The 22,231-nt window shown below is 41.7% G+C and overlaps 1 pseudogene; it reads left to right on the top strand.

The window, feature by feature from the left end:
- The first annotated feature begins 311 nt into the window (after positions 1–311).
- Positions 312–3,669, top strand: LOC101418178 (adhesion G protein-coupled receptor L2 pseudogene; annotated as a pseudogene).
- Positions 3,670–22,231: the final 18,562 nt, after the last annotated feature.

The raw sequence follows: 22,231 nt of genomic DNA, 5'->3' as shown, positions 1-22,231 counted from the left end.
GAGAGACTAACTATACTTTCCAATGCATCATTTGTTGTATTTTGATCATCTTAACAATAAGATGAATGAATATGAATTTATTGCTTTCTATGTATCCAGCAATGTATTAAGAATTTTATTATTTAGCTCTTTTAAATCATCAACTATACCATGAAATAGAGACTGTTAATATCACCATTTTGTTGATGGAGAAATTGAGGCTTATTGTTGCTAGAAACACTTCAGTTAAACATAGCAGGGTAAATACACGCATTTATGTCAGCCATCTCTAGAAACCTCACTAAAATGAAAGTGATGGAATAAAAAGCAAAATGGGTAAACGAAACGGTAATATGCAAGGGATGAGAATGGATGATATCAATAAAGTAGGGAAGAGGTAAAGCAGAGAGATCTTTGGTTACTCTCTCAGCAAGGTGGAGAAAACTACAGAGGGATTTGGAAATTCCAGTGAGAAACAGAGCAATTATTGCTAGAGATATTGTTCGAAATTTGTAGCCACTGAATATGTTGGACTGTGAGTTTGCGTTCGTAGGGCTAACAAACAAAAGGACTGGTTTTAAGTCTGCGTAGGAAATACTTGAGCCCCAGTTCTCCTGTTCCACCTGGTATGGCCAGAAAACTGTCCCTCCTTTCACTCCTTGGAGAGCAGCATGAGGATTATTTCTCTACAGAATATGAAAAGGAGGGGATAGGGTGCAGGATCCAGTAGAAAATGAAGAAGCTGATGCAAGGCACCATACTGAAAAACAAAGACGATTAAATGAATGTCTACAAACTGAATAGTGAGACTCGGGATTCTTCTCTGCCCTCCTCTTTAGCAACTATAATATAACAGCCAGGCATGGAGGCCGTTTCTCCAACATTCAGGAGATTGGAGGTTTCTTCTATAAAGGAACTGAATCAAGAGAAAATATAGATTCTGACATTTGGAAACATTCCCGAACTAAATCTTCTAGTCTTTTCCCCTCCCTGTATTCTGCACAACCTTTGCCCAGGCAGACAGAGCTCCCTGTCATCTTTTGAGCACCTCACCTAAATATGAACAGAAAGTCAAGGATAACCAGGCCATTTGAGACAAGTCTACGCATAAACACAGTGGCCCAAATAGGGTTGGCCTGGAACAGAGGAAAACTAAAAAATAAAATAAAATAAAATAAAAAACAAAGGGAAAGAAAATATACCGTAGTATGCAGTAATATATTTGGAGAATTAAAAGAAGACGCGTTCAGGAGCCCCGGGATCAGGCGGTGAGGAGGTCGCAAGCCTCCGGGAGGGGAGGGGGTGCGCACGCGGGCGCAGGCGGCCTCTGGGGTGCTTTCCTCGGCCCTGTGCGCCCCTCGCCCCCCCGGAGGTCCCCGCCGCCTCAGCAGCCGCCTGGACCGCCTTGAGCGCGTCCAGCCCGCAGACCTGAACTGGAACCCCGGCGCGCCTGTCCTTGGGCGACTGCTTGGCCACCCCCACCGCCGTCTTGAAGGGTTTGAACCCAAATAAGGATCAGAGATGCAGACTGCTGGTTTCCATGAAGCTGGGCATCTGTAACTAGATTCATTAAGGAATAAAAAAATATTGAAAGGGGTCAGTAATGTCCTCTGGTTACAGAATGTGAAGCCTGTGATTTATCATTATAACCAATTTGGGTTAGTTAGGTGAGAATTATCCCGTGAAGGTTATTCTGTGCCTGTAATGTCCAGGTCGCGGCCGCTTTTCCTGGGACGTGCCTAGGTGCGCAGGTCTCTATCTGATGTTAGATGAAGTGCGTGAAAGTGAATATTCAAGGAAGAAATATTGCTGTGTTGCTGGTCACTTGTTTCCTGCCGTAGTGGTTTCAGCTGCTGTTGAGTTTCAGACCTATAGAACAGAAAAGGCTTGCTAGCTTCACGTTGATAACTTTTTTTTAATATGGAGTTGCATGGGACATGTTACCTTCATTATTCTGCTAATTACCTTCCTGGTGACCACGTGGTGCAAAATAGTGTAGGGCCCAAATACTTTGAAACTGGGATTCTGCCAGGTTGGAAGAACATCAAGTCTTGAGTGCTTGGTGCTTTTGCTCTTCTGTGTCTAATCGGCCTAACCTAGTCATTTGGGTTTTCATTATGGAGAAGATTGTTGTGATGGTATCTCTTCACCACCTGCAATGCTTCCCAGGGGGCGCGCACTTTCCTCTTTCACTGTGCTCTCCACAGGAAAGTAGGAAAAGAGTATGGGAAGTGCTTCAGACACTGACGTTGCTGTGGAGGTTTCCCAAGTGGGAGCCGCCACAGCTTAGTGACGATATCATGTCAACCACCAGAACCAGGGCGCGGTATTGCTCCCGCACAAAGTCCTGTAAGAAGGATGCAGAGTGACACAGAGAGAAAACAATCTGAATCTGCCTTTATCTCAGGTGGCATCAATAGCACTTCAACACTTAATCAAAGACATTCGCTGAACAATGCCAGGGATACAAGTGCCCTGGATACTCTACCGCTAAAGAGTAATTTCAACAATGATACGCAGTGCACAAGGGTGGTGGATTGTGGACTAAGCCAGAAAGCCAGAATGCTACTGCTTTTGAGAAAATGATCATTTCAGAATGAGTGCACAGCAACCTACAGGGTAGCTGCAAGACTCGCAACATGGAGCTTACACTACCAGTCAAGCCTGTGACTGGAGGCAGCTGCAGTGGAGATGTTGCTATCAGGCAGACGTCTCATCTTTAATGATGACGGTGACAACCCAGTGTCGGAGTTGCGAACCCAAAGGGTATTCGAATAAAAGACAAAGAGCGATTGGGATCCGGGATCTGAGAGCACTGAAGCCTCAAGCTCAGCAGACACATTTATTAATCTCAGGGGCTTCTTTATATATCCCAAGCAATCATGAGAACCAGCAACTATCCTAGCTAACTATTCCCATTACCTCAACCTGTGTAACACAATGGATCAAAATCTACGATTATAAATCAAAGTACAAAATTTCAATGTTCTATTATATTGTTGAGAAAACATACCCATAAATCTTGTTGCCCAGGTTGTCCCGTTCTACCTAGTCCTCGTTCCACCTGAGAGTACAGATCTCCTTGCTAGATTTATGACCTGCATGAATAGCTATGGAGACAGCATGACTCAGTGGTGAAGGAAGTAACTTGCTTCCGTGGAAACAACATGCTTTTGTTTCCCACAACCCAGGGCTGGAGCTCCATCACAAGGAATTGGAGGCTGCGCTCCGCTCCTTCCTTAACGGGCTCACTCAGTTTTGTCCCAGCCCAGAAGAAAGGGAAGCCAGAGGGACCTGACAGCGATGTCTCACAGCTGACAGTTGAGGCTGAGGACCACCTATAGTCCCCCGGCAGAGACCCTTCTCATACAAGCGTGTCCAGTCTTAGAGACTCGCCTTGTCAGAAGAGCAGCCCTGATGTGGATGAAGACCTCTTCTTCCAGGAGGCATGGGAATGAGGGCATTTACTCTAAAAGCATGCCAACTTTTGGAGCTGGCCCTCCCCTTGGGTGGTGCTACCAGATCAGCAGGGGCAATAGTGATGGTTATATAATCCCCACGAACAGAGAAGGGTGCCTTCTGGAAGGAGACAGCTGTGTCAGAGAAATACAGCTGGTAATAAGTACTTACTCTGTGCAGCTCTCTCACAATCTGCTTGAAGAGATGACTATTAACTGCAGTGTAAAATAAAAAAAACGAACAGAAAACGAGCAAAACACCGATGAAACATTTCATTAGAACTATTTATCATAAAGCAAATTAATTACTAAGTATAGGTAGACCTCCGGTTCTCCAGTGTAAAAAAGATGTATGAATCTTGTAGATCTGTGAATTTTTAGAAAACATATAAAAACTTTATATATACACAGAGTATACTAAAATGAATTACTTTTTACAAAGAAAAGAGATGCCAACCGGGTATTTTAAGATTAGAGAAATTGTGAAACAAACAAAACAAAACTCACCAGCCATTTTACTGCAGCAGTTTGTAAACTAAATTTGTAAATATGTTTGCATCATTTTTTTGTAGACCTCCATTGTATTGCATACGAGACACAGGCTTTAAAACTCTGTGGAACGAATTTACCGGACCTTACTGTTCCTCACAAGACTTGGGAAACAGGAGAGAGATATTCTGCATCAGTTTGCAGTTCACTGCAGATCTTCTGCCTTTAGGAAGATTGGAAACATGTTTAATCACCAGCAAATCAAGCCTCAGGCCTTAAGCCTATGCATCCTAAACTGTACAATGACTTGTTCTCATGAAAAATGGCTAAAGAAATTATATATTGTTGTATTGCTCAGGTAAAATAAATATGTTTGTGTCCAATTGAAATATAATTGTCATTAAAATAAGTTTAAAGAATTTGAAGAAAATACTATGAAAAGCTCTTGGTAGCACGTGCTATAAAACATTTTTTCTTATACTTTATCATAGTAAGTTCTACCCATTTTCACTTATTTTCCAATATGTACAGTATTATGCTTTGACAAGTTAGTTTTTATTATATTTAAAATTCTTATTGCCAAAAGAGTGTGTTTTATGGGGAGAAAACTCTTTGAGGCTAGTTATGCCAGGGTTTGCACAAATGTCGTGAAATGTAGAAAAAAATGTGCATCATTCTTCCATTTATTCTTGAGCAGAGGGCACTGGGTGCTTCTCACAAACGTTCTAGTAAACAAAGGTGCCTATTCTTTTTTAAAAAGTAAAATAAAACATAGATATTACTCTTCCATATTCCTTCTACCTATATTTAGTAATTAATTTGTTTATGATAAAGAGTTCTAATGAAATGTAAATTATTTCAGCAAAATTCTGCTTTTCTTTTCATCTCTTTGTGTAAACCTGTTAATAATGAGCCCATCACTAACTTCAGTGTAAAGTTTAATGTGGGTTGACAGTAAATAAATGTGCATTAAAAAAAAATAAAAGATGTATTCATAAAACAAGAGTGGGCTGGTGTGGCAGTTTGATATTATTGATGAATTCCAAAAAGAAATATTGGAATGTGTTTGTAAACTGATCTTTTCCTGTGGGCATATTAGGTTATATTGGATTCAGAGGTTTCCTTGACTAAGTAATCAGGAAAATCTTTTGTGCCAGTAGGGCATTCAGTCCCCACCCCTTGGTAGGTGGGGACTCACAGATAAAAGACATGACAAAGAACAGAGTTGGAGGGCTTTTAATGTGGGAGTTTTGATGTTGGAGTTTGATACTGAAGCTGGAGCCCCAGGGAGAGAGACAGGGCCGTTCACCTGATTGTCTACAGCTGACCTTGTGGAGAGAGGCAAAGCATCTCTAGAGCCTCATAGTTTATAGCTGACCTTGTGGAGAAAAGAGATGAGCTGAACCCAGAGGAATCCAGAAGTGTGAACCCTTGCAAATGTTGGCAGCCATCTTGCTCCAACATGTGAAAATAGATATTGGTGAGGGAAGTAACTTATGTTTTACGGCCTGGTATCTGTAAGCTCCTACCCAAATAAATACCCTTTATAAAAACCAACCAATTTCTGGTATTTTGCATCAGCACCCCTTTGGCTGACTAATATAGCTGGTATTTAAAAAGGTACATTCTGAGAATAGTAAAAAGGTCTTAAATGTAAAATATGGCAGCAAAACATTTCAGAATAGTAGATAAATTTAAGGAATTCTCTAAAAAGATAGGACAAAGAAATGAAAAGTAGAAGAGGACAGAAGGAAATTAAAGGATCAATCTAAAAGAGAGAACAAAGAAATTGGAGTGGAGAAATTTTCAGAGAAATGACCCACTGAGTATGCACAACAAGAGATGACAAAAGATATACTCCAGGGCATGTCATTGTGTCATTGTGAATTTCAGGACACTGGGGATATGATTTTAATGCAGAGAAAGAAAGAGAGAGGAAGGAAGGATCAGATATCATTGTGACAATGGAGCAATGCCTCCAATAATCCTGAAGGAAGAGCTGATCTAAAATTCTATATTTAATAAACTATCATTTAAGTTTGAGAGTGGACTGAAGAAATTTTCAGGCATGCAAAGTTTCAAAACACTTAACTCATATGCACCCTTTCTTAGGAAGCTATTGGAGGTGTGCTTCACCAAAACACTGAATAACCAGGAGACTGGAGATCCAATACACCGGAGGGGTTGAAGGATTCCCAGGATTATGGTGAAGAGAAATCCCATTGGAACTGTATTTAGTTCAACCAGTCCAGATAAGAGTTGGAAGAAGGTTTGCTTTGGGGTATTATCTCCAAGGAAAAAGGAAAAGAAATTGCCTGAATGGTTAACCATATTGGCTGGAGTTTTACAGTTTATCCCAAAGGAGAAAAATCCAGTGATTGCACATAAAAAAATATATATATATAGAAAACTAAACAAATATAAAAGAACAATTATTAATTCTAGGAAAAGCAGTAGGCAAGCAAGAAAGGAAAGGAAATCATAGTAAATTTCTTAGCATAACAGTGAAGATTATTTACACAGCCATAGTCTTGTAATCCTTAGTTATTAATTTAATACAATTGTGACATACATTTGGAGGACTGTGTGTGTATGTGTGTGTGTGTGTGGTGTGTGTGTCTGCACATCTGCATTTTAAGCAGGCTAAATCCTCAATTTCTTTGGCAGGCAATCAAGAAATAGGTAAGGTCCTCCCTCTCCCACTGACCCATGTGACATAACTCCCAGGGATGATCCTCCCTGGCAACAAGGGATTATTACAACGAGTTAATCAGTGATGCATTTGGAAAAAGATCTTGACCCAAAGTGGGAAATATTAATAAAATAGTTGTTTTGTGGCTAAGAGATTTCAAAGTAAGTCAGGAGGTCATTCTGGAGGTTACACTTATGCAGATCTCAACCAGACTTCACAAACCGCCACGGTAAACAATGCCTCAAACAAAAGTGTTCCTTAGGGGAGAGCTGAATCTCTGGACTGTCCATGTGACAGCCAGCCCCTGAGCCTCAGCAGACTTGCAACTCCTACCCTCTGGTTTATTGGACTTACCCTGGCCAGCTAACAGGGAGTTGAAGAAGGTCAACCACCACACCAGGGAGACAAGAGTGCCTACAACTGCAAGCAGGAGAATTACATCCATCATCCATATGGAAACTAAGTCCCCTCTTGATATAGAGGGGGAATGGACATAACCATCCCAGGGTTCACAGGATGGAGGAATAGAGTATGGATTAGAATGGACTTACTGGTATTCTACTATGGAACTATTGTGATTAGTAATGGAAGAAATTGTAGCATAGATGTGGAGAAAGTAGCCATGGTAGCTGCTGAGGGTAGGGAGAGGGAAGAAGAGATATGATGGGGGTGCATTTTCAGAGTTGTCCTGGGTGGTACTGCAGGGACAGATGCTGGACATTGTACGTTCTGCCATGTCCCACTAGGTGGACTGGGGGAAAGTGAAAACTACAATGTAAACTATTATTCATGTGGTGCATTAGTGCTCCAAAATGTATTCACCAAATGCAATGAATGTGCCACGATGATGAAAGAGGTTGCTGATGTGGAAGGAGTGGGGTGAGGGGGGTGGGGAAGATATGCGGATCTCATATTTTTTGAATGTAACATTTAAAAATATATATATATAAAGAAGGAAAAAAAAAAGAAAGACAGCTAGAGAAAAATCTAGGGACTTAATAACATAGTGCACCCAGAGGTGGATGAGAATTGTGGTTAATAGTACAAATACAAGAATGTCCTTCTATGAACTAGAACAAATGGACATCACTATTGCAAGGTGGTAAGAATGTGGAGAAGCATGGAAAAAATACGATTAATGTAACCTATGGACTATAGTTAATTGCAATACTGTAATAGTCTTGCATCAATATCAAAGACGTGCTGTGTTAATAATAGAGGGTTATGGAAAAAATATGCCAAATGTATGCAATGCACCATAGTTAGTGGTAATAGTCTGATGACATTATCTCATAATCTGTAAAAATGTCCCACAACAATGTAGTGTGTTGGTGGAGGGGCGTTGTATGAGAATTCCACACATGTGCATGATTGTTTTATAAGTTCACCACCAATAAAATACATTAATATATAAAATATTTTAATAAAAATATATTAAAATATATTATTATTAAAATATAGTTAATAATATTTTAATAAAATACATTAGTAATGTATTTAAATATAATTTAATATATTACATTTAAATATATTGATAAAATATATTTAATATGTTTAATAAATATAGTAAATAATATATTATATAAAATAAAAAATATATATTAAATAAAAATGTATTTTTTAAAAAAGTGCTCCTGAAGGTCCAAGAATGTCCAGAAATCATGGGCAAGCCACATGGCCTCATGAAATCAACACTCTCTCATACATGTGGCTAACTCCTACTCTCTAGTTCTGTGGGCCTGCCTTAGACAACTAACAAAATGATGAGAATGGATCAGCCCCATCTCAAAAGCAAGGAATATGTTCAACTGCAAGCCAAATAATTCCATTCTTTTGCCCCGTAATATCTATGGCCCTTCTCAGCTTGAAGCAGTCAGAGCAGACTCCATCCCAAACCCCTCAAGACTGAGGAATGCAAAACAATGGGGGTGGGTGTGTGGATATGTAACCACTGAGCAAAGCAGATTTATTGTGTATTGTAGCTATTGTCTTGTGTTTATTGAGTAACATGTAGCATTGATATAAAAAATAATTTTTTAAAAAAAGAAATAGGTAAGGGATTCTGTCACCATCCATTTATTAATTCTTCCTACTGGGGAATCAATTTTGCTTATTTCCAAAATAAGTCCTCTCCCATGTGACTCAGAGAAAGCTGACCCCATCTGCAGCTCTAGGGATTGATCCTACTTAACTACACAGTAACATCAATTTCTTTCCACTGCCACGATTGGTTTAGAAGTGGCCATGTGACCTAATTCTGGTGAATGACACAAGGGGAAATCATTGATACTAGTCTCTGGGGCAGCTTCTTAAAAAAGACACAGGAAAAGATAGTTCCTTTTCTTTTCCTGGATAGCTTCTTGCCGGTGTGATGCAAAGAACTGCGCAGCACACCTGTTGTTCCCAGTCTGAGAAACAGAGCCAAGATGATCAGAGAAAAAATACAGCCAGTGATCTAATGCCTTGTGCCTGGGGACCTCTTCAGCTCTGGACAATAATATGGGCAATAACAAGTTTTCTTTAAGTCAATTCAAGAGGTTAAGAAACTGGCCCAGGGTTTCACAGGTATTTAGTGGCAGAGTCAGGATTGGAACCAAAGTTGGCCTGAGTACAAAGATCTGAGATAAACATACTATCATATTGGCATTGCTGATTTATCTTCAGAGTGACCTTTTTTTTTTTAAAAATGATTTATTTTATTTATCTCCCCTCATTGTTTGCGCTTGCTGTCTGCTCTCTGTTGGTCTTCTTTTTAGGAGGCACTGGAAACTAAATGGGGGAACTCCCCATCACTTGAGCCACCTCTGCTCCCTCAGAATGACCTTTTAAAAATGAAAATCAACTTTGTGACAGAGGAATAAATCAGGGCATCAGAAAGTTAGCTCACATGCTTTACTGTTCATAGTAAAGACTAAATTAAAACCCTAATAGTCTGCCTTACATTTCTTTATTTATACAATAAAAATTTTTAAAGTAATTTTTTTGGTAAATATTATATTTTATGTAACTAAACATTAATTTATTTCCTTTGTTTCTACTATACTTCCTAAAAAGAATGATGTTGAGAATTGAAACTAGAGCCATGAGCCAACCAAAGACATTCTTAAGCTGTACCAAAAAAAATTGTATAGCTTCTATTATTTAATTATACAATCAAAATCAATATACCTTATCATTATAAACCACAAATGGCAAAAAGTCATTACCCTGGGAAGATAATTCAAGTTATTGTTATATCTTGGGCACTGAAATATATTCAGAATAATCTAGTATCCAAAATGGAGAACATTTACTTTTCCATTCGTCAAATTTTATTTGAATTTTTGTAGCCTACAAAAACTCATATGCTATAATTTATTATTTGGCACAGTGATTTGCATGTGCTAATGGTATTCAAAGAAAGAAAAGTGTCTTATTCATCTCAGAATCTTGAAGACAAAGTAGTGCTGGAACATGGTGCCTAAACAATAACTTTTTGTTGTTGGATTGAAAGAATGAATGCCTGTACACGTACTTTAAGGAAATCATGGGTGGAATAAAGAGAAAATAGGATTTTTCTACTTTTGTGATTAATTTGGGGCAATTTTGCCATATGCATATGGGTTGTAACTTTAATTTAGACAATGAAGTATAATTATTGAAAACTTAAAAATTCAAAGGAGATAGTTGAGTCACTGATTTGACAATCTTTCCCAGTTTGTAAGATTTCAAAATTTTTAAGGAAAAAAAAGCAATTCTTGTTTGAAAAGTTGTTCTTTAAATGACTACTTATCTTTTACAGTCTGTACTTAAAAACTAATCACCCTTTGCATGTAAAGGGTGTTTTTATTTTGGGTTAAAATTGATGTTAATTATCTCTAAATTATAGTTTTTAAGATCATATTAACAGCTGGGGTGGGGTAGAGTGGGGGTGTGGGTAGAGATAAAAAGGTCACAAGTAAACAAGGTAACGGTAGAGTAGTGATTAAGAAAAAAAAACACTCTGATTGAAGTAAAAAATAAATAAATGAATTAGAGGGCAGTCACCAAATAGCTACTTTCTGATACCAGAGTGGTGTGATGATAATGTTAGAGAACTTCACAAAATATGCTGCCTGCAGTGATTCCCTGAACAGTTCACGCACTATAGACAGAGGTTTACAAGCAGAGTGTAAACGCACAGGTTGCCCTTTCATTATGGTTATCTTCAAAGAGATTCATTTTGCATCTCTGCATACAATACAGAAAGCTATATTTGATGTAAATCTTCTCTTTTGTAAACCTGTAATGGAAGATGCTCTAAAGAAAACACAGACTTTCAATGTGGAGGAGTTACAATTAGAATGGGCATGACAAGGCAAGCAGGCCAAAGCCATATTTTTCTCTATTGGTGCACTCTTTAAAGTTAATTATCTTTCCTTTCAGTTCTACAGCAAAACTCTTTTCTTTAGTGTATGTCAGAATGTATTTTCCAGATTTTAGGAAAAATAGATTACAAGTAGAACTACCACTTTTATGCATATTTTTGAATAATATTCATTTTTCCTAAAAGCAAGGTGTTACCATTTTCTACTACTTATCTTCTCACTTCTCTTTGTAAGGTCTAATATTGGAGCTATTTACATCTATTCTTAATATGTAATGCAACTCTCTATTTTCTCCATTAGGCTATATACTCCATTTCCTATGAGCATCCTGAAGATTTTCACCAAGTGGCATTATAATAAACTTTAAGTATTCTGGCTGAATCAAACACTTGTTATCAATGCATGCTCAGTTCAGTTCTGCTATAACCAGCTCTGTCAGAAAAGGATGACCAGAACCAGTAGAACAAATGACAGTTATAAGGGGCAGGGCAGCTATAAGAAAGTACAGTATCCAATAGCCGGTGGTAAAATGGTCTCAGCAGGAGGCCTGAAGAAGGACCCTGGCACAAGGAGAAATCTTGGTCTGAGAAGAATTTGGTTGTCAGAGAGAGATCCAAGAGAGTGATGGAGAAACTTGAGCTAAGGTGTGTAAGGGAGTGTGCATCATGGAGAACAGGACAATACCACTGCTGGAAACTGGACATAGCACAGAATCAGAACTGGTCCAGGAAGGTCCAACTTCATGCTGTGCCCAAAGAGTAATGATCACGACTCCTTATCTTTTCCCTACCTATGAACTTAAATTGGTTCAATGTTCAAGAGGAGGACAAGGAGTGAAGCAAGGTATAATAGGAGCCTAAAGCATGCACTATTTTAGGGATCTAAGGAAAAAATAATTTAAAATAAGGTAAAGAACTGAGTATTTAGAATAATAAAAGAAAACATAGCAATCCACTATCTCATTTACGTTTAGGCCCCTCTTTTTCTAAGATCTCCTTAGGTAATATCTACAAAATGCTTTCTTAGTAGTTATTCCTGATTACTAATATGGCCTGTGCATGAATTCAAACTTATCTAATTCTACATCCAAGTGTGCCTAGTTCCCGAAAGACAATTAAGTGATATAGGCTCTATAGGCTTTGAATATTCAGGAAGGATGCAAACTGAATGTGTATTTGAACTTACATCCAGATGGAATGTGGGTGATATGTTAATTCAAGCTTACCTGGAATGTGAGGGATATGTTAATTCAAACTTACCTAGTGTCCAAACAAACCCCTAAAACTCTAAGAAACTAATAAACTTCTTTTTCCATAAAAGCACCACTTGACCCCCACTCCTACTTCCTCTGTATAAAAGGGACCTAGAAATCCTATTCAGGGCTCAGGTTTTTGGACAGAAGTCCACCCAGCCAGGCCAGCTGTTAATAAATCTTCCTTCTCAGAGATTTCTCACATCCTGGCCTTCAATATCAAGATCATCTGACTTCTCTCTGCTATAACATCTCTGGTGGCTCATCCGGCATCGCTGAGAAGGCCAGAGACAGCAACAGTTGATTGCACCTCTCGGACACCTCCAAGAATGCCAGGAGGGCCTGGGCGAACCCCAGCCCAGTCTGCCTCTGGACTCCCTTAGTCTGGAAAGAGGTTGTGGATTCTGCCAGAGCCCTCCAGAGCACCAGAGGGTTCAAAAGAGGCCCTGAGAATGAAGAAGGAGCTCTGCATGCCAGACAGGTAAGATCCCTGGGGGCATAGTGCAGGAAAAACCTAATTCCAAAAAGTTAGGAGGGGAGCCTGATCAGCTCTTGAGAGGACACTAGTACTGCTGAGGAGAAAGGAAGAAGCCATCTTCTCTAGGTCTGAGAAAGGAAAGGAAGGAGGGTGGTTGTGTGCATGTGATTGTGGAGACTGAGTGAGACGCAGAGACACACTTCTGCAGGGTGAGTGCGGAGTCCTGATCCATGAGTCTGTGGTGATGTCATCTGGTCAAGGGTGATCTGGGGGCCTCCCTGCAAAGGAATCCTCTTCTGAGTTGGAGGTTTATACTGACCCACTAAGGCTAAGAGGGGCTGTAAGTTCCCGCAAGGGAAGCAGCCGGAGATGGACAAAGCAAAAGGCTGAATGAATGTTGTGCAGTGTTGACACAGTGTGGAGACATGGGGAACATACAAAATAGGACCCTGTTAAGTTGTATCCTGAAAAAATTTTCCCAAGCATTCCATGGAGATGTATACAGCATAAAATTCCAGCCAGAGAAGCTTAGAATGCTTTGTGAATTAGAATGCCCAACTTTTGGCATGGGCTGGCCACATCTTTGACCCCCAGATCATCCATAAAGTCCATGACACAGTAACCAGAAAACCAGGGCACCCTGACCAGTTCCCCTACATAGATGCCTGGCAGGACACTGTGAGTCAAAGTCTGCCCTGGTTAAGGAAATGTATGGCTAAAGAAGCCAGGATTTGCCTGATACAAAAGCCCAGAGGTGCTGTCCCAGGAACCAGGTCAAACCAGTGCCTTGCAAAGGGTCCAGAGAAAGTGAGCCCCAAATCTAGTGCTGACCTACCCATTCTAGAAGGGCCAGAGGAAAATGACCTCCCACTACCTTATGCGGTTGCTCCTACTGCACCAGTACTGAGAAATGGGGACAAGCTGCCTTCCCTAAACAGTGCAACCTCGGTATTCCTGGAGCCACACCTGGTGGCGTGCCCCCTGAGCAGCATGATCTTGCCTTTCTGCAGCCATTTTTTCCAAGCAATGCAGTTTTTTCACCCCCAAAACTGCTGTCTCCACCAATCTTGGCCCCTGGCAGCATAGTGCTGTGTTCCCAGGTACAAATGCCAATGATCAGTCAGGAAGGAGCCCCCAAAAGATGGCAACTCAAACCATGGGGAATCCCGGGGACAGGTGGAGCAGGGAGAAGGGCTGCCCTACAGCTACCTCTCAAGAAGCCCAAGCTCCAATTTATTATGTATGACACTGATGGCCAGATCCAAGGAGGAAACTGAATGTTTATGTACCAACCCTTCACTACCACCGACCTCTTTAACTGGAAAAGTAACACCCCACAATACTCAGAGAAACCTCAGGCCATGATGGACATCTTCTAGTCCATTCTACAAACCCACAGACCCACCTGCGCTGACTGTAAACAACTCCTCATGACCTTACTCAACTTTGAGGAGAGAACAGGAGTCACACAAGGGGCTCTAACCTGGCTCAAAGAGCACTTACCTGAGGGAACCCTGGACAGTGACCAATATGCCCATGCACATTTCCCAGATGAGGACCCCCAATGGGATCCCAATGACACAACCAGGCTCAACTGACTAGGAACATTCCATAGGGCCTTAGTTGAAGGGTTCAGAGCTGGGACCTGAAAGGCAGTTAAATATGGCAAAGACCATTCAAGTCCTACAGACTCTCGATGAAGTCCTGCTCATTTCTACTAGTGGCTATGTGAGGCAGTTGGTGTATACACATCCTTTAACCTGGATGCTCCTGAAAGCTAAACAATGGTCAATTCAGCATTCATTGCCCAATCATAGGCTGACATCTAAAGAAAGCTACAGAAAGTTAGATGGGTTCACTGGTATGAACATTTCCCAGCTCTTGGAGGTAGCCACTAAGGTTTACATCAATCACAATGTAGAAATCAGGAGAGAGGAAAACTGGAAAATGAAAAAGAAAGCAGACCATCTCGCAGCAGCAAGATGCAACCCTGTGTCAAGGAAAGTAAACTGGGATGCTCCTGCCCCAAGGAGGGGGCCCACCCCTAGGGTGAAATCAGTGCACATACTGCAAGGAGGAAGGGCACTGGAAGCAGGAGTGCCCCAACAGACCATTTGACCCTGTCATCCCCAAGAATGTGGCCAAAGCATTAGCCTGGTGAGCAAATGGGACATCACAAACTAAACTGTGAGTTCACAAAAATTCAGAAAGAAAACCTGCAAATCTGCTCATGAGATTTGCAGGAATAGAGGGCTCTGATGAGCACTATTAGGACAGATTGGGCTTCTATTCTCTCAGCCCTACAGAGCCTATGGTCAGAGTCCAAATTGGGGGCCACACCATACATATGATGGTTGACCCTGGGGTTCAATGTTCTATAATGACAAGGCTGGTCAGGCCATTATCAAAAAGACAAGCCACTATCATAGGGACAACTTGTAAAAGCACCTAGCAGCCCTTTTCTCCAAGCCAAGACCTGTAACATTGGGGGTAAAGAAGTCACCCATGAGTTCCTGTATCTCCCAGAATGCCCAGTCCCCCTCCTGGGCTGGGACCTGCTGTCTAAACTACAAGCTCAGATTACCTTTGATGCCATGGGGCAATTCACATTAACCCTGGGACCACCAAAGCCTCCGACAGTAGCTTTAACTCTCCCTGAGCAGGAAGAATGGAGAATGTTCTGCTTCAGTGAAGCCAGCCAATCTACAGTCGCACAGCTCCCCATTGAAGATGTGCCTGAAGTATGGACAGAGGGCAACCCAACAGGGATAACACATGACATTCCTCCAATCATTGTTGAAATAAAGCCCACAGTCAGCCCAGTGAGTATAAAGAAATATCCAGTTCTAAGTGAAGTGCAAGAATCTGATTACATATGCAGAGATTGGTGAATGAAGGCATACTAAAGCCATGTCAGTCTCCATGGAATACTCCACTCTTCCCAGTTAAAGAGGTTGATGGGGACTATCATCTGGTCCAGAACTTCCTGGTGGTAAACTCAGTGGTAGTGACCCTACACCCGGTGGCCCCCAACCCTTATACTCACTTCAGCTTGATACCCTTATCGGTAGTCTACTTTTCATGCCTGGACCTCAAAGATGCCTTCTTCTGCTTTCAAATAGCACCCTGGAGTCAACTGATCATCGCCTTTACATGGGACAATCCCAGCTCTGGTGAAAAGCAACTGCTAACCTGGACATGGCTCCCTCAGGGATTCAAAAATGTGTCCACTCTTTTTGGACAAGCCCTGGCCAGTGACCTCAAGTTCTTTAAACGAGAAAGCCATAATTGTTTTCTCTTCCAATATGTAGATAACCTCATCCTTGTAAGCCCACCTACCAAGACTGTGGTAGCAGAACTATTCCCTCTTAAAACATCTGCAACAAAAGAGTTATTGGGTGTCTAAAAGGAAAGCCCAAATCTACCTACCTCAGTTTGAGTATCTAGGTTATAAAATAGCACAAGGGCTCCATGAATTAGAACATGAAAGAAAAGAAGCAATCTGTAGCCTCCCTGAGGCCAGCACTCGCCAAAAGTTGCGAGAATTCCTCAGAGCAGCTGAATTCTGCCACATTTGGATCCCCAAAAGGTCCTCACATGCCTTTTGTATGAAGCCACAAAGGGGGGATGATATCATGATCCCCTGCTCTGGGAAAGCCCATAGGAAGATGCTTTCACTGCTCTCAAGCAGGCTCTGACAGAAGCTCCGAGCCTTGAGCTTCCAGATCTCAGTAAACCTCTACATCTACATCATAATTGCCAAGGCAGCACAGTAGGAGTACTCACTCAGTACCTGGGTTCCTGGAAAAGATCTGTAGCCTATTTATCCAAACAACTGGACACTGTAGCCCAGGGATGGCCCTTGTGGCAACAAGCTATAGCCACTGCAGCAATGCTAACACTAGAAGCCATAAAATTAACTCTTGGGTAGCCTATGATTATTCAGGTTCCACATGCAGTAGTTACAATCTTAGAAGCTAAAGGAACACACTGGCTTACTAACAACCTCCTGGTTGAATATCAGACCCTATTACATGAAAATCCGCCTATCCAACTGGAACTCATAAAAGCTCTGAATCCAGCTACCCTTCTACCTGTCAAGCTGGGGGTTCCAACCCCCAGAGACATTGCAAGAGGTGTATTTCAGCAGGCCGGACCTCCAAGATCAGCCACTACCAAATCCCAACATGGAGTTCTTTATGGATGAGAGTAGCTTTTTTCAGGGTAGTGACCAGTGAGGAGGATATGCTGTGTTGACCTTTAAAACCACAGTGGATGCCCAGCATCTCCCAGATAACACACCAGCACCAAAAGCCAAACTCATTGCCATCACCCAAGCCCTACAACTTGCAACTGGGGCCAAGGTTAACATCTACACAGGCTCAAAATATTCTTTCCTTACCCTGCATGAGCATGGAGCCTTATACAAACAAAAAGGAGTCATTAACTTGGGAGGAAAGGGCATTAAATATTGCACACAGATTCTGGAACTACTTGGGAGCCCATCAAAGTGGCCATGATGCACTGCAAGGGACACCAGATAAGCCACAGCCCTGTTGACCAAGGAAATTGGAGGGCAGATGCTGAAGCAAAAAGAGCCACATGGGAGGCATCTCTATATGAGGACATGGCCACTTCCCTCAACCTTTCAATTATCAGAAACTCCAGTATACACTGCTGGTTCTCATCCACCAGCCTTTTAATCACCAGAAGCTGCAATATACACAAGCTGAGAGAGAGTGGATACTCTCTGAGAGTGGGACACAAGGAGCAAATGGGTGGTGGACATTGCCTGATCACAGAATAGTCGTACCTTGAATATTAGCCACAACAGTAGTTCAGCACTACCATAAAAACACACATTTGGGAAAAACCCATCTTAAAGACATGTTAGAAAGATTCTCCTACATCCCAAGTCTAGCTGCTATCACCCATGCAGTATGCCAGTGGTGCGTGACATGTGCAAAAAATAACCCTTGCCAGGGACCCACAGAAGCCTCATGAATCCAACGAATCAGCCATATGCCTCTTGAAGTTCTAATAGTTGATTTCACCAAAATGCCATGATCAGGACTCTACAAATACCTTCTAGTCCTCGTTTGCACCTTTTCTGACTGAGTGGAAGTCTTCCCCACTTGGACCAAAAAGCTGAAGAAGTGGCCAAAGTTCTGCCCAGGGAAATCATTCCTTGATATGGGCTACCCATCTTAATTGGCTCTGACAATGGATCTGCCTTCATTTCCAAATTCACTCAAAGGATTGCCAAAGCACTGTGCATCCGATGGAAACTGCACACCATTTACCATCCTCAAAGCTCAGGGAAAGTAGTGTGAATGAACTGGACAATAAAGACTTATATTGCCAAGATTTGCCAAGAAACTGGGCTAATCTGGGTGCAAGTACTCCTGAGTGCCTTCCTCCAAGTTTGAGCCAGCCCAAGTCAAAAGCTAAACTTAACCCCTTATGAAATCCTCTTCAGGAGGCCACTCCCCCTTAATCCAAAATACAGAAGGGGATCTCAGAGAAAGAGGAAACTAATCAATAGCTCAGCAAATGATCAGCTTAGGAAAAATCCTACAAAACCTGCATCATGGGGTCCAAGAAAAGGTCCCATTAGGTTAAGCAGCTCCATACACCTGTGCAAGATGGGAGATGCAGTCTGGGTCAAAGACAGGAAATCAGCTCCACTAACTCCTTGATGGTGAGGACCCTATCTTGTCATTCTATCTACCCCCTCTGCCGTTAAAGTACCTGAAATCACCCTGTGGATACACCATGGCTGGGTCAAGCGAGCTGCCCCAGAGTCCTGGAACTGTATTCCAGATACACACAACTCAACCAAACTCATCTTGTGAAAGAACAAAATGCGAGCCCTGCTCCAATCACACCCCAGAAGCTGACTGGTCCACACATGGCCGAAGGTTGATGATAGAACACCAAGCTCTGCTCCAATTACACCCTGGAAGCCAACTGGTCTATGCATAGCTGAAGAGTAGGAATCTGGTTTAATCCCAGTTACAATTTCCCTTCAGTTATTTTCCCTACTCCTAGCTCTGAGCCTCCCCTGGTCCCAGGTCAGCACCACAGAGTGTGAGCCACGTATCTAAGAAGTGTGAACAGGGGCCCATGTCAATACTATGTTAATATTTCATAGCCATTACACCTGCAAGGGCCAAATAACCACCTGCCAGTTTCAGGGAATCTCCTATAGTGTCTGTATCATATCTAGCCAAATAACCTGCTTTGACCCCAAGCCCCCAACAGTCTCCCATATATGGGAAAAAAGAATATTTAATCAAGATGAGGAACTACTTAACTCTGCCCCAGTCACTAGCTGGAACCAATGAGTTCCTCCTATTTGACACATGTCAGGTTATAGACTCCAGGATACCATGGAACACTAACTGTGGATGGCTCAGGTATGATCAGGAATACCGCGTAACAATAAGTACTTGTGCACTCCAGAAATGAAAAGTGCAGCCCAAGGTGGGAGTTTCTGATTCAAATACCTAGATGCATAGTACTGCCCCTACTGTTTCTGTGTCACCTGGGCCACTTGGGCCACAGACACAACTAGACTAACAGCTGTCCTCACCAAAAGAACAGCCCCAACTAACTGTCCATGCAGTCAATATAACCCTTACATCTCACCATCCTTAACCCTGCTGAATCCTGGCAGACTCAGGGAGTCCAAATGGGCCTCCACATTGATGATAAAGGTGTAGACCCAGGAGCCTACATCTGGTTTGGGTATTGGGAAAATCCACTCACAAGTAAAGCCCACTCTGTGTTTCACTCCTTCTATGAAGAAATGGAAAGACTCTTTTCCATTCCACAAGTAGCAAAAAATCTCTTTATAAACCTAGCTGAAGTAGTAGGGGCAGCCTTAAATGTCTCCTCATGCTACGTATGTGGAGGTACTAATATGGGAGACCAATGCCCCTGGGAAAATAGAGAATACAATTACAGCCAACCACATAATGAAACTGGCCTCCTGGTCATCCCTGAGATCATATGTGGCCTTTGCAAACTTCTGTCAAAGGAAAATATTGTGCTTCTAGGGTATGCCTAAACTCCTCTATATCTGTTGGAAACCTAATATGTATGGGGGAAGATTCCAAAATCACACCACTAATACAATGGAGGCTTGGGGAACATGGAATGACTGATGTCATTCTCAAAAATTGTACTTTCCCCAAATTAATCACAGTGGGAACTCCATCACAAAGAGCCCCTTTACTGTTCCAAATGGTCTGTACTGGATTTGTGGGAAGGTCACATTCCAAGAACTTCCCCAAAGTTGGTGTGGTATTTGTATGCTCAGTACAATAAAACCCTTCTTCTTCCTCATTCCCTTACCAGAAGAGAAAGATCTGAGCCAATGAGTATATCAAAACATAAGAGAAAAAAGGGCTGTCTTTACCTGGGGAGATGATGAATGGTCTCCTGAGCATATAGACCAGTACTATGGCCAGCAAATTGGGTGGAGAATGGCATGTGCAGTTATCAAACCCCTAGCTATATGCTAAACTGAATCATTTGCTTATAAGCTATGGTAGAAATAAATAAATAATGAAAACGCCCATGCTCTAACCTTACCAGTCCAAGAGCAAACTACATTCAGAAATGCTATCTATCAAAACCATCTCACCCTAGACTATCTCCTGGCAGCTGAAGGGGGAGTCTGTGGAAAGTTCAATCTCTCTAATTGCTGCCTTGACCTAGAGAGCACTGGAAAGCCTATTGATGAAATTACAAGCAAAATGGTAAAATTGCTCATGTTCCAATGCAGACCTGCAATGGTTGGAATTTAAGTAACCCCTTTGGAAATTGGCAGTCAGTAGCAGAAAATTTCAAACTTCTGGTGGGAATAATTGCCTTCCTTGTAGGAGGATGCACCATACTTCCTTGTTTCTTCCCTTTCATCATAAATAGGATACACACCCTAATAAATGGTATAGTAAAAAAAAAAAAAAAACAGCCACCCATCTCATGGCTCTATATACATACCAGTCAGTCCACAGAGACTCCAACAATAGTCATGCCAAAGCTTAACAACCTTAAGCATGCATCAAAGGGGGGAAGTAATATGGCCTGTGTATTAATTCAAATTTATCTAATTCTATATCCAAGTATGCCTAGTTCCTGGAAAGCCAAGTAAGTGATACAGGCTCTATAGGCTTTGAATATTCAGGAAGGATGCAGACTGAATGTGTATCCAAACTTATATCCAGATGGAATGTGGGTGATATGTTAATTCAAACTTATTTGGAATGTGGGCAATATGTTAATTCAATCTTACCTGGAATGTGAGGAATATGTTAACTGAAACCTACCTGATGTCCAAACAAATCTCTAAAACTCTAAGAAACTAACAAAGAAAGTCCTTTTTCCATAAAAGCACCACTTGACTCCCTGCTCTTACATTCTCTGTATAAAAAGGACCTAGAAATCCTATTCAGGGCTTGGTTTTTTGGACAGAAGTCCACCGGGCCTGACTGGCTGTTAATAAATCTTCCTTCTCAGAGATTTCTCACATTCTTTCCTTCAATACCATGATCACCTGACTTCTCTCTGCTATAACATTACAACCTAGAATACTGTACAACTCCCAGCCACTCTAACACTGACAGGGGGCTTTGTAAGTGTTAGATACTTAAGCTTTATTAGCTTCTGGGCAAATCTGCCTCTGGGTTGGCTGGTTCTATAAAGAGGGGTTAAGTGGTCCTGATAAACAGAATAAGGGAACCAAAAGGACAGAACATTAAGGAAGGAAGGAAGGAAGGGAGGGAGGGAGGGAAGCTGGCTAGTAAGATAGGGCATCAATAGGCAGACCTGGAACATGGCAGGAAGTCCATATGTCACTTGGTACCCCCACGATGGCTTCTGGAAGACCCTTGGGAGGAATCCAATTTGGAATGAGATTCCTCTGGAAGCCAGGAGAAGTCTCAGATATTCTCCAGGGGTCTTATTATTGGGCCTTCCTGGGGGATTGATGGGGTAATCAATCAAAACAGCAAATAGCTGGGACTCCTGCCCTGCCATTAGCAAAGGGGCAAAATAATTACTGTTTTAAAAATAAGCACAGAGACTTTTAGCTCTCTTTTGCCTTGGGACCCCTATTCTGGCCTTCTCTGCCCCCACTTGGATCACTGTGCAAATAAAACCAGGGATTGGGATTTATTATCTTTAATGGGGAATTGTATTCTGTAAGTCAGCCCTCTTTATCACTCGTCAGTCCCTTCCTCTCTACCTGGGACCCATGATCTTTTATTTTCTCCCACTTCTCTTCCCTCCCTACCTTAACAAATTACTGGCCTAACTAACCCAATGTGCTCTTGAAATTCTTTTCTGCAGCATAGTCAAGAACCTAGACAAAATCTGGTTACAGAAGGAGGGAAAGAAGGGAAGGAAGAAGGAAGGAAGGGAGAGAGAAAGAAAACATTAGGAATTACTGTCGAGCATGACATTTTGAGCACAATTTTTCGGTTTAATTGTAATTAATGTCTTTCTGGAGTCACATATTTCAACAGATAT

Source organism: Dasypus novemcinctus, chromosome 4 (assembly GCF_030445035.2).
Source record: "Dasypus novemcinctus isolate mDasNov1 chromosome 4, mDasNov1.1.hap2, whole genome shotgun sequence".
Taxonomy (NCBI): domain Eukaryota; kingdom Metazoa; phylum Chordata; class Mammalia; order Cingulata; family Dasypodidae; genus Dasypus; species Dasypus novemcinctus.
This window is presented reverse-complemented; position numbering and strand designations above follow the sequence as displayed.